The sequence below is a fragment of the Pinus tabuliformis genome, chromosome J (assembly GCF_031772625.1).
Source record: "Pinus tabuliformis cultivar Carrire ecotype Pingquan chromosome J, CPIR1, whole genome shotgun sequence".
Classification (NCBI taxonomy): Eukaryota; Viridiplantae; Streptophyta; class Pinopsida; order Pinales; family Pinaceae; genus Pinus; species Pinus tabuliformis.
This window is the reverse complement of record NC_142295.1, coordinates 716,913,489-716,924,456: the sequence shown is the minus strand read 5'-3', so window position 1 is coordinate 716,924,456 and position 10,968 is coordinate 716,913,489.

Here is a 10,968-nt window from a genome sequence, read left to right as displayed (position 1 = left end):
TAGAGGATGGCATGTAGAGATCATGAGTACTCTTCAAACAGTAGAAAACATCAAAAACTAAATGGATTCCCAAGGCAGAGCACTGTAACCAATGTATTCTACCTATCTATCTTGATTTCATTTAGTTAGAAGAATGAATAATATTGTGGCACACATAACACATGAGAAAAACTAATAACAGGAGAAGAAACTATGCAAAAGCACTTTACCACAAGTATCCCATAAAAATAGCTGAAAATCCTCGTTTATTTCCTTGCCAAACTGCTGTAAAGATGTATAATGTAGCTCAGAGCATCCAAGAGAGGCCAAATTTTGCTAATGACTGAAAAAATACATAATATAGAAAATCAAACCGCCTATGCTAGTCATCAAGGGTCGAATATAAGAGATAAGGAACTGTTCCAACCATTTCCAAACAAAGAGCCGGAATATAGGCAGTGGAATAGCTTGCCTCTATAAGCATGGAAATTGATTCATTGACCCCCAAACCACCTCAAAATGATGAATCTACCCTCTAAGATCATTTCACAATTACATTTACATAGCATAGCATTACTTACAATCATAAATTCATCCATGAAGAGAGAAAAAGTCAATTTGCAGAGAAATTAGGTGAAAATTGGATTTTTTTGGCAAACTTGCTTTATGCATAGCACCGCTGGCCAGGTGCATAGTGCCTCTTGAAAACCACTTTTGGAGGCCTTACCCTTAGCCAAATTGAGCCCAAGATAGCTCATTGGAAAGGCCTTCCTATCTACTTTCTGGAACATCTTGAATTTGTTCATTTGGTTGTCATTTCCCCCCTCCAAAATCAAATCTCCCAAGGCTGCTTTTGTGTGTCCAAAAAGACATAGTGAGGTCATTTTTTGATGGTTTTTTTACCTTTTTGTGACCAAGTTTTGCTCCAAAATTGCCGATATGTTCTGGGTTTGATGTTCTCATCATGCTGAATCTAGATAAATAAGATATTTCTTCAAAAATTCCTCCAGTGAAAATTGTAGCGCCGATGGCGCTTCGCACCTAGGGAAATTTTTTGTGTTGGAAAATTTCAAAATGACAAAAACTTATCAAAACTTTCCCATATTTGGCACAAGGCACCACCATTAGTTTCTTTGATGAGCTAGTGAGGCTTCAGCCAAGATTTTCAACTTGTCTTGCTCCTTTTTTCTCCTTAAGGCCTTCCTCAACCTAGCCTTAAGCTTCCTCATTCTTATATTGTAGATCTTGTTACGAGTCATGTAGTGGTAGGCCATGTGGCAAAGCATATTCTTGTCTCTGTTGGCCTTCTCAATCAGCCCCTCAAGGTGTATATTAACCCTCTCAAGCCAAGTTTCCCGGTCATTCTCGATCTCTTGTTCAATTGAAGTCAACTTGACCTTGGCCTTCTTAGCCTTTTTCCTGTTTTCCTTGATCATTTGCAGCTCCATGAGGACTTGCTTGTCGCTTAATTGCTTGTTTTCTTGCTCTAGATATTTGATGACCCACTTCACCCTCTCTAAGTTGTCTGACACAGCTTGTATCTCAGCATCTTGTTCCTTTATGATCATGTCTTTGGTAGTTTTTGGATCTTGAGTTTTTAAGTCCATGACATCAACTCCTTGTGTCTCCTCATGATCAACAAGATCAAAATCTCTTTCTTGCTCTTCTCCAAGATCCTTCTTATGCATATTTTTCTTGCCTTTACCTTTTCCCTTGTGCTGCTACTCAGCCTGTACTTGTTTAGCTGAGGAAGAAGGAAAAGCCCCTTCCACTCCTTGTGGAGATAGCATTTGCCTATAGTCTGATGAAGAAGGCGAGACCCCTTCCACACGTTGTGGAGATAATACTCGCCTGGAAACTGCAAAAAGTTTCCTAGTGCCCCTCTCACACGTCACAAACACTGGCACTCCAATAGTTTCAGTCTCTTTGACTTTTTCATGTCCTGAAGGTCCACCTTCTTCATGAGGAACTTATGAAAACATTTTAGGGCCTTTGAACATTTCATGAGAAATGAAAGTCTCCCATGGCATGTTAAGAAGGTTCAGCTGATGTAAAACAATGATTTTAATCAAAGAGTAGTGGTAAATGCTAGTTAACTGTTGGGGGTATGGTTTCTTCTCTACAATAAGTGCCAGCTTCTCAATGTTTTTGAACATGAAGTAGGGGATATTCATCATTCTCACCCTAGTGAAATGCATCAACAGTCTAATGTGGTAGGCATACAATTGGGAGAACCTACCTTCACAAATAAAATACTTGATGATTATTTTAATCAATGGAGCAAACCTGTCCTCCAAGAACTTAAAGGGGAATACTCTCTTGAGTTTGTCTTGGTATCTAGCCTTGATATAAGGCTCATAGTACTCTCTGTCAATGTCTTGACCTTTGTTCCACTTTTCACCCACATCTAGAATACCTGTAGCCTATGAAATAACAGCTGGAGACAAAGTGAATGTAACTCCAACAAGGTTTACTTCATTGTTGTCCAAATGTGTCACAAACAACCTTGCTAATTCATGATGAAATTTAACCCTTTCCACCATTTCACAAAAACCAAAACATGACTAGTGTTTAAAACAAGAAATGGCAAATGGGTAGGCTTGCAGCGTCCTCAAACTAGTAGGCTCCTCTCTGATATGTTTTCATCCTTTATGATGTTTCCTGTGCTATATGTTTCTCTCCCTGGAACTGTCACTAAGGTTTTCTTCTTCAAGCTCATATTCACTGTTGCTCTCCATTATTTTTATTGTTGTATTCTCTTGTGGTGAATGAAGAAATAGGGTGAATGAATCTAAGATAAGTATGAAGAGATTTTATAGGCAAAAGGTGAGAGTGATTAAGACTGTGAATGGGATTTAGGGAGTGAGTAGGGTTTTGGAATAGTGTAGGGTTTGGGGTGTATGTATGGGGTCTGGGAATTGGGGAAAATATATTAGGGAATGATGTTTAGGGAATTTTATATGAGGGAATGGGGTTTAGGGAATAGAAAAATGGATGATATAGGACAACAATAAATGAGTGATCTTTTAAATTTATGATATATTTTGGTGAAAACTAGGGTTTGACGTCTTGAGAGACAAAATCACCAAAGGCTGATGCAATAACCCTTTCCAACAAGAATGATTGTGTTACTTACTTGCAAAGAGGTAATTTGGAAGTTTTGAGGAAAATTGAAGCGATTTGGAATGATTTGGAGCTTAGCTGCAAGGTGCATAGTGCCTCACCCAGGTGCGCAGTGTTGGCCAGGTGCGTAGCGCCCGTTCCTTTTGCACTGAGGAAGTCACTTAGGGGCATAGCGCAGGGTAGGTGCATAGCACCTTTTTGTAGACCACTTTTTAAGGCCTTCCTGGTGTCAAAATGGAGCATGTTATAGCTCATTGGAAATCTTGGCAAGTCTACTTTCCAGAACAGCTTGAATTTTTCAATTTGTAGCTTATTTTCCCTATCAAAAGTCCAATCTCCCAAGACTGGTGAAAATGTGCAGAATGAGGTTGCCTAAATGCAAAGTGTTGTTGCAGTCAACTTTTGAAGGTCTTCCTCAACTCCAAATTGAGCTCATGATAGCTCATTGGAAATCGCTTTGTGTCTACTTATCATCTGAATCATCAGTAAAGTCAATTTGTCATTCCCGCTAGGAGAAAAATTGATTTTTACCAAGGTCACTCTAGAGGTGCATCAACCCTCCTGAGGTAAATGATGTTTTCGACATTTCTCCCAAACCATGAAACCTGTGTAAAAACTAAAGGAGTTTTTTCTTCTTGGGTCAATGGTGGACAAAAATGTCTCTCACATTTGTCAAATTCATCTTCTATTTTTCAGAAACATCATTTGAATAAAACCTATCCTGATATGTGGAACAGGGGATTTGTAGAAATGAAGAGAAATGAAGAGGATAAGGGGCTTTTAATTCTTGAGAAAATTTTGGAGAATATTGAGGGATGTTATGAAGTGGGGGAAAGTTGAATTTCAAATATTGAGTGAGGGGAAGGGATCCAAAAGGGCAAAACATAGGCCTAGCCTAGAAAATTGTCAAATTGTAACAAAAAGCTAGGGTTTGTGGGAAAATGATGAATTTGAGGGATATCAGTGATGGGAAGTGCTTAAGAATGTATATTAAGGATAGGGGAAGGTGTATGAGCATTAGGATACAAGTTTTGTTGATGATTTGACCATCCAAGAAAAATTACCTTCAAAATCCTAGGAGAGGGAAATGAGCCTTACCCAAGTACAACTGAAGCACGAACAAGGTGTAAAATGACCTATTGGAACCTAAAATGATGATGAAAACTTTTTTGAATGATGGTACACATAGCCAAATGGTGACATGGACCTACACTTGGAAAACTTTGAAAGGAGTGAAAACAAATCTTAGACCTAATGCCTAGTGACCAAATTTTACTTGAAGACTCACTGAAATGACAAAATTTGACTTTGAAACCCTAAGACCACTTTGTAAGAGTGTGTTTGATCGCTGGTGGAAGGCTTCAAAGGTTGAAACTAACACAACTCTCAATGTGAGTGGCCAAAATATTACAATATGTCGAAGAAGAACAAAACTTCTTGACCTGAAGGATAAATCAATTAGCAGAGCTTCAGGAAAGCAAAAAATAGGTGAATCACAAATTAATCAGCTATCGATAGAAAATGAAATCTTTGTTCAATAATAAGGATGAGGATAGACCTCTCTACCTAGGAGAGCTAGTTTTGAGGTGGGATTTAAGAAGAGAATACAAAGGGAAACATGGTGAATTTGATCCCTTATGGTTTGAACCCTTCAAGATTACTGAGGCAAAGGGAACCAATACTTTCTTGTTGGAAAACTTGGAAGGTGAAGTGCTTGAGATGCCTATAAATGGGAAATTCTTCAAGCTTTACTTCCAGCACTAAGAGGTTCATTTCTCACCCAATATACATACCGGTGAGCCATAATAAAATATTAGTAATACTTTCAATTCTTTATGTTTTTGTTTTTGTTTTTATATACATGAATTAAATGACTCAATGCCTGATAGATATAAGGCTACTAGTCTATAGGTTCTCAGCACCTTTCTAGCAAGGAACTATCCCCAATTGGAGCCAATGTTGTCACTTACTGCAAAATTGTTCCAATGTTTCCAAATGATGTCAAAAGAGTGAAAAATAGGTCCATTAATCTTGATTTGAACTGTAATTTCCCTAAGGGGTCATCATTGAGGTATCATGAGTGTCCTGCCATGAGTGATCATTGGAAAGTTGGTGGTGGTTGTGCTAGTATTATGCATTAATGTTAGCATTGATGTTAACCAGATTGTTAAGAATGTGTGCTATAGAAAATGCATCGCTTAGAAGGATTCCTATTGTAGTTGCAGGCTTCATGTAGATGATCATCATGGTGGGTGTGATTTCATATGTCCAAAAATTCAATGACAAGAGAAGTTTTTAGTCATATTCCAAGAAGTAAAAGGACTCAAAGCCTATGTTAGACCCTCTCCTTTAGAAAGTGCTTTGAACGATATTTCTAATGATATGTGGAAATCCAAAAGTGGACTCCTAGATCAAAAGATATGGTCTGCTGAAGTTCATACATTTGAAGCCTTAGGAAGGAAGGAGCATCAGAATATAGGATATTGGAATGTCCGAGGTCCAACACATTGGCACATCGTGATATCGTCACATAGGAATATTGGAGGGAAGTACTTCAAAGGTTGAAAAACCTTGTAACTTCAATTTTAATCCTTTTCCAAAAGTTCTGACAAAAAGGGCACTTCTGATATAAGTTGGCACTTAGTCATGAGCAATCCAAAAGAATTGGAGCGAAGGGAGATTTAACACTCGAGAGCTAGGAGCTCATCTAAGGTGGAGATTATCGTAAATCTGTTTCAATTCCTATTTGAAAATATTTCGATGGAGGGATGTTAAAAGGAAAACTAGTGTCGATTCGAACTACTAGTCCCACTAAGATGGGTAGCTATCTTAGAAAAAAATAATGAAAGCCTTTCAAGAATTCCTTTAAGTGTGATAGATGGAAGAGAAGAAAAGAGGACCAACCTAGATCCTCCACTTTGATCTTAGCTTGATTTCTCCTTCCGTTGATAGAATTTGCCACTCCTCTCATACTTTTCCTACTTCAAAGAATACCTGTAGAGTCAAAGTAACAACAAACTATCAAAGCATCTCTATATAAAACATCATAAACAATGTGGAACTAGAAACACATTAACCATACAATTGCATTCATAAACAATATGATTCACAAATACAAGATCATATGGAGGAAAACTCAAAGAACTTTATTAATAGTAATGTAAGAGAGGATTACAACCCAACTGTCTGATCCAACATCATCCTCCTAGTTGTAGAATGCCTCTTCACCTCATGAACAAGAAAATCACCCAACAATGCAATGTCTCTTCTCACCAAACCAATAGAACTTCCTTACAAAATACAAAATTCCAACCTCTAGATCTCTCAGATGAGGGATCCATTTATAGATGTCTTGCAAGGGTGTGAGTCAGCTTTGGGTTTTTGATTAGTGTCATTTCACTGATAGTTCTTGGTTCCACTTGGAGATTTCATGATCTATTACTCATCCCTTGGTGAATTCAGAGAGGCAAGTGTCACAGGAGAAGTTTATGGAAGATTCCATGATCATCCACCTTGGAAACTGTCTCTGCCAATTGTCTATTCTCGCTCATCACATCCCATAGAAGCCCATTTGAGTATGCATCGTACCTAACTAGTTAGGAAGTCAGTATGCATTGCACCTTACCCATGGAGAAGTCTGTATGGTCCAGTTTTGGCCAGTTTTGAGTAGTTTTTCAGGTTGAACTTCTGGGAAATGATGTAATCAGTTGACCATGATCCTTTAGGGTGTGAAACAACACTTTTAGGGACTTAAGGAGTCCTTAAATTATTGACATATTAGTTTGGGGTTATAGTGCCCAAATATGTCAATAATAGCTACCCCCTAAAGCATGAGGTGGCAAATCTTCTGATGTCAGGTGAAATGCTTTATTCATGAGGATCTGAGGTATTCAAACTGGAAGGTGGCCTGTATAAGATACAATACAATACATCATGATCATACTATTTTCATGATCTAGCTAAGGTGGGCATTCCCATGCTCAACTTTATAAACTCATTTTCATGTACATAGGACAGACAATCATCTACTATTGCAGACTAGTGATTCTTCATATGAAGAGTCATCCTCCCTGGCTTAGATGACTATCTATGCAGCCTCTGTGTACATTTGATGTCTTTATTTTCCTGAATATATTGCAGCCCAGATGGATGAAACTAGATCTGGGGTCTTCAAAACTTGTCCAATCTTCGCCTAATGTACAAGTCGATCCATGTGAAAAGACATTCTAAAGTCGAACATGGAAAGACATCACCTGATTACCAGCCAATAATGTGAGTTGTTAATAGACGCGAGAGGAGTCACAGATAATGATGATGATCCTCAAGGTACTATAGTACAATTCACGTGGTGTGAATATATGAGTTTAAGTTGAACATCACGCAAAGTCTTTCGGTCGAAGGTCATTGATGTAAACTTATCGCGGGAAGTGAGAAAATTTCCATTGAGGCATGCAAGCTTCAAAGTACTAAAAGGGTTGTTTCTAAGTCAACTTCTTGGATAATGAGCTAATGTCGACAAGAAGTGACCTATTGTAGGAGGGCCTTGATGTATCTCACATCTACGACGTGAAACGGAGCAAATGATTTTTGTGGAGGTGAAAACAATCTGATGATATGAGGTTCAGGAATGGCGGTCATGAAAAATGAAGCATGGATGTAATGCAGTGGATGAGGCATTTGCTAGATGGTGAATTCTCTTAATGACTTCTCTTGAACATATTGGCGAAATTGATATGGACTGGTAGCATTAACCCCATGGATGGCATGGCGGATCAAAGGTGATGGTGAACGGAAAAACCCAAGCAAAATCAATCACGGTGATGGAATGAAAGTGTCATGTTCAAGAGTGACTTGATACCAATAGAGTTCTTCAAGTTTTCTTCTTAATTTTTCCCAGTCATTGCTAACCAGTACCTCTTTATTTTTGACAAGCTTGAGGAGGATAACTTATGCTTGGTCTATAATTTGCCCTTTGGGCAAACTTGTCACTTTGTGTTTAGTGAGACTCGTTCTTTTCTAGGTGGACAAGTTTGTCGCTACTTTTTTGAAAAGTTTAATGACAAAGATAACTCGGTCCTTTTCTTGTTTAGAGAGTCTGAAAATGGACAAAAAGGAGACTCCAACGGTCCTTTTTCATGGAATAATCCCTTAAGTCTGAAAAAGTGTAAAATAATATGAAAGGGATGACTTTTCGATAGTTTTAATGAGCCGACAAAGACAAGCGCTCGATATTTTTATTTAATGATCCCTCAAGTCCAAAAAGATTAAAGTATATGAGAGGGATGGCATTCCCTTTACTTTAACGAGCTGTGAAGGCCAATAGCTCGACAATCTTTTTATATTTAATGGGTCTAAAAAGAGTTTAAAAGAGGCTCGTTTTTTAGGAACGAGTGATATTTCTGGATAGTAGCTAGTTCCAAGTAAATTTGTAACTTCTCAAAACATGGCAGTGTGAAGAGGGTGGAAATTAGAATCACTCATTTCAGATGTTCCTCAAAAGGGTAAACAATCAAGTGGAAGCGTATGGTCAGCCAAATGAAATGGAGGTGGTGGAAGGAACACAACCAAAGTTCAAGAAAGGGTAGATAACAAAGTGATCACAAAAGGTTATTTACCAAAGGCGGGTTTATTTTTTAGTGAACTAGAACCTTGTGCCAACATGTGCTCAGTGTAGGTTGACTTTTTAACGAGTTTGAACCTTACGGGAACATTGATCTTACTAGTCTTTTGATAATGTCTCTTGGTAGATTTATCTTTTAATGAGCTTGATCACTACTATAACATGTGCTCATGAGCCTTTTATGTAAGCTAGAAATGGCCGAGCTACAAGGTTAAAGGGTTAATAACCTACAAACTAAGAAAATAAAGGGTCGCTTTTCACTTGCATGCAAAGTTTTTCATGCCCCCAAGTCTTTCAGTAAAAGGAGAGTTTCCAGGTTATCAAATGGAAGTCCTTGCGGTTAGGCAGGATCATTTCTATTGGGAGACAAAAACTCTTCCTTTGCGATGTCCATAAAAATAGACAAACGTGATTGTTGTGAGCCCCAATCACATAACGTATGAAGGTGAATGCAGTGAGCTTCACAATTGTACAAAGGAAATAATCGCGTCAGACTGATCACATAACCTATACGGGAATGTTATCTGGTCGAAGTATTATGACCTTTTAGGAAAATCTCTCTTTTCCTCTGGGTTCGCCTACCAACGCAGACTAGGCTACATTCCCCCTAATCTTCATCACACTCACCAAACTACTCGCGGTAATTAGGTGGATGGGATGAAGACGGAATAGACATTGTTGATGCGAAGAGACCATTTAGGGATGCTGGTTGATTTATAGCTATGCTTGAACTAGGAAATGAAAGCTAGTCAACAAGTTGTACCAGTCTGCCTTCATGTGGAAAACACATCACTCAAAAGAATGTGGAAACAATGGCTTCCATTCTATATATATAATCACATCCAAGGAGTAGATTGTAATCTAGTGGACTTTGGACTACTATCACGTTCACATAAATGGTTTTCTTTCTCAAAGTTATTGGTAACTTTGGAAGGATCCCTAATGGTCAACTGGTTCCTTTGTTGAAGCCTGACAAATTTTGTTGTTCAGGAAAAAGTGATGGCAAACCAAGTACTTTTCAAGCAGTTGAGGAAAGGATACTCACCGAAGCCCCTTCATCTATGGTTGTGCCAAACACAATCATTTTGTAAACTTATACTATGATTTAGAATGGTACATTAGATGGAAGGAGAGGTTTCTCTAGTTGATTCCAATCAAAGAAAATGACTAGACTGCTCGGAGGAGGTACCGGATAAATGTTCGGATAAGTTTCATGAACTAGGGGGGTCTCTTCCTATTGTGAAGGAATGGGTGGATTGCCACCAAGTTCATTAGACTCTATATCGACAAAAAGAATTTGAATGATGTCGTTCGCATCCTCTTTGGAAACTATATCATCTGAAGGTGGATTTTTTGAAGGCAAGAATGGGTCAACTGCCATCTCGACCAACTGACTTTGATCCGATATGGACTCAAAAGGTTCACTTTCAATGATAGGCGATTTGATCGACAATTGAGTTATGTCAATCGGGTTTTCAACTAGCGAAGGACTTGGAAAGAGTTTCTTGTATCTAGGTGGAAGTTGTTGTGGTGCAGCAGGACGATTATCCAAAATGATTTTGGCTTTGTCTAGAAAAGGACAACGGTGAAGAGTATGATCACCTTCACCTAACATACATGGAACTCTGACTTTTCCTTTTTGTTTGCTGACTTCGTTTTCACTAGTTAATGGTGTGTTGTCAACTTGACTGTTAGGGGTTGATGACACTGAGTGGTGCAACCGGGGAGACCATTCTCTCAAGATCCGCTGGATGCAAGGGAAATCTCAATGGTAATGGTTCTCCTTGCAAATTGCATACGGAGTTTTTGGTTTGGAAACTTTAGTTTGCGGATTTTCGCCAGATGATGCATTGGTGTTCCCTTGTTTAGTTAGCTTCTTCTTCTTCTCCTTCCCTTTCTTTTTCTTCTCAGTTACTTGGTTTTTAGTGTCACTAGTTTCACCAAGCGAAGAGGAAGAAGGGGAAGGAGAAACAAACAAAGTAGAAGGTGAAGGGGTAACTTCAGTATCGTTTGGTTGCTTATTAGATTGTTGAGGAATTACGGTGTTTTGAACGACAGAGGTTGAGAAAATACATACTGGTAGGTCGATTGTAATTCCTGGAAGGGACAATGTAGCCACATATGGAGAACCAATATCTCCGCAAGAGGAGAAAGAACTAGGATTCCCTCCAAGGGGGATTCCTTGATTGGTAGACTCCATTATCTCAACCTCAGATCAACGTAGGAACAAGGATGTTATTCCGTTT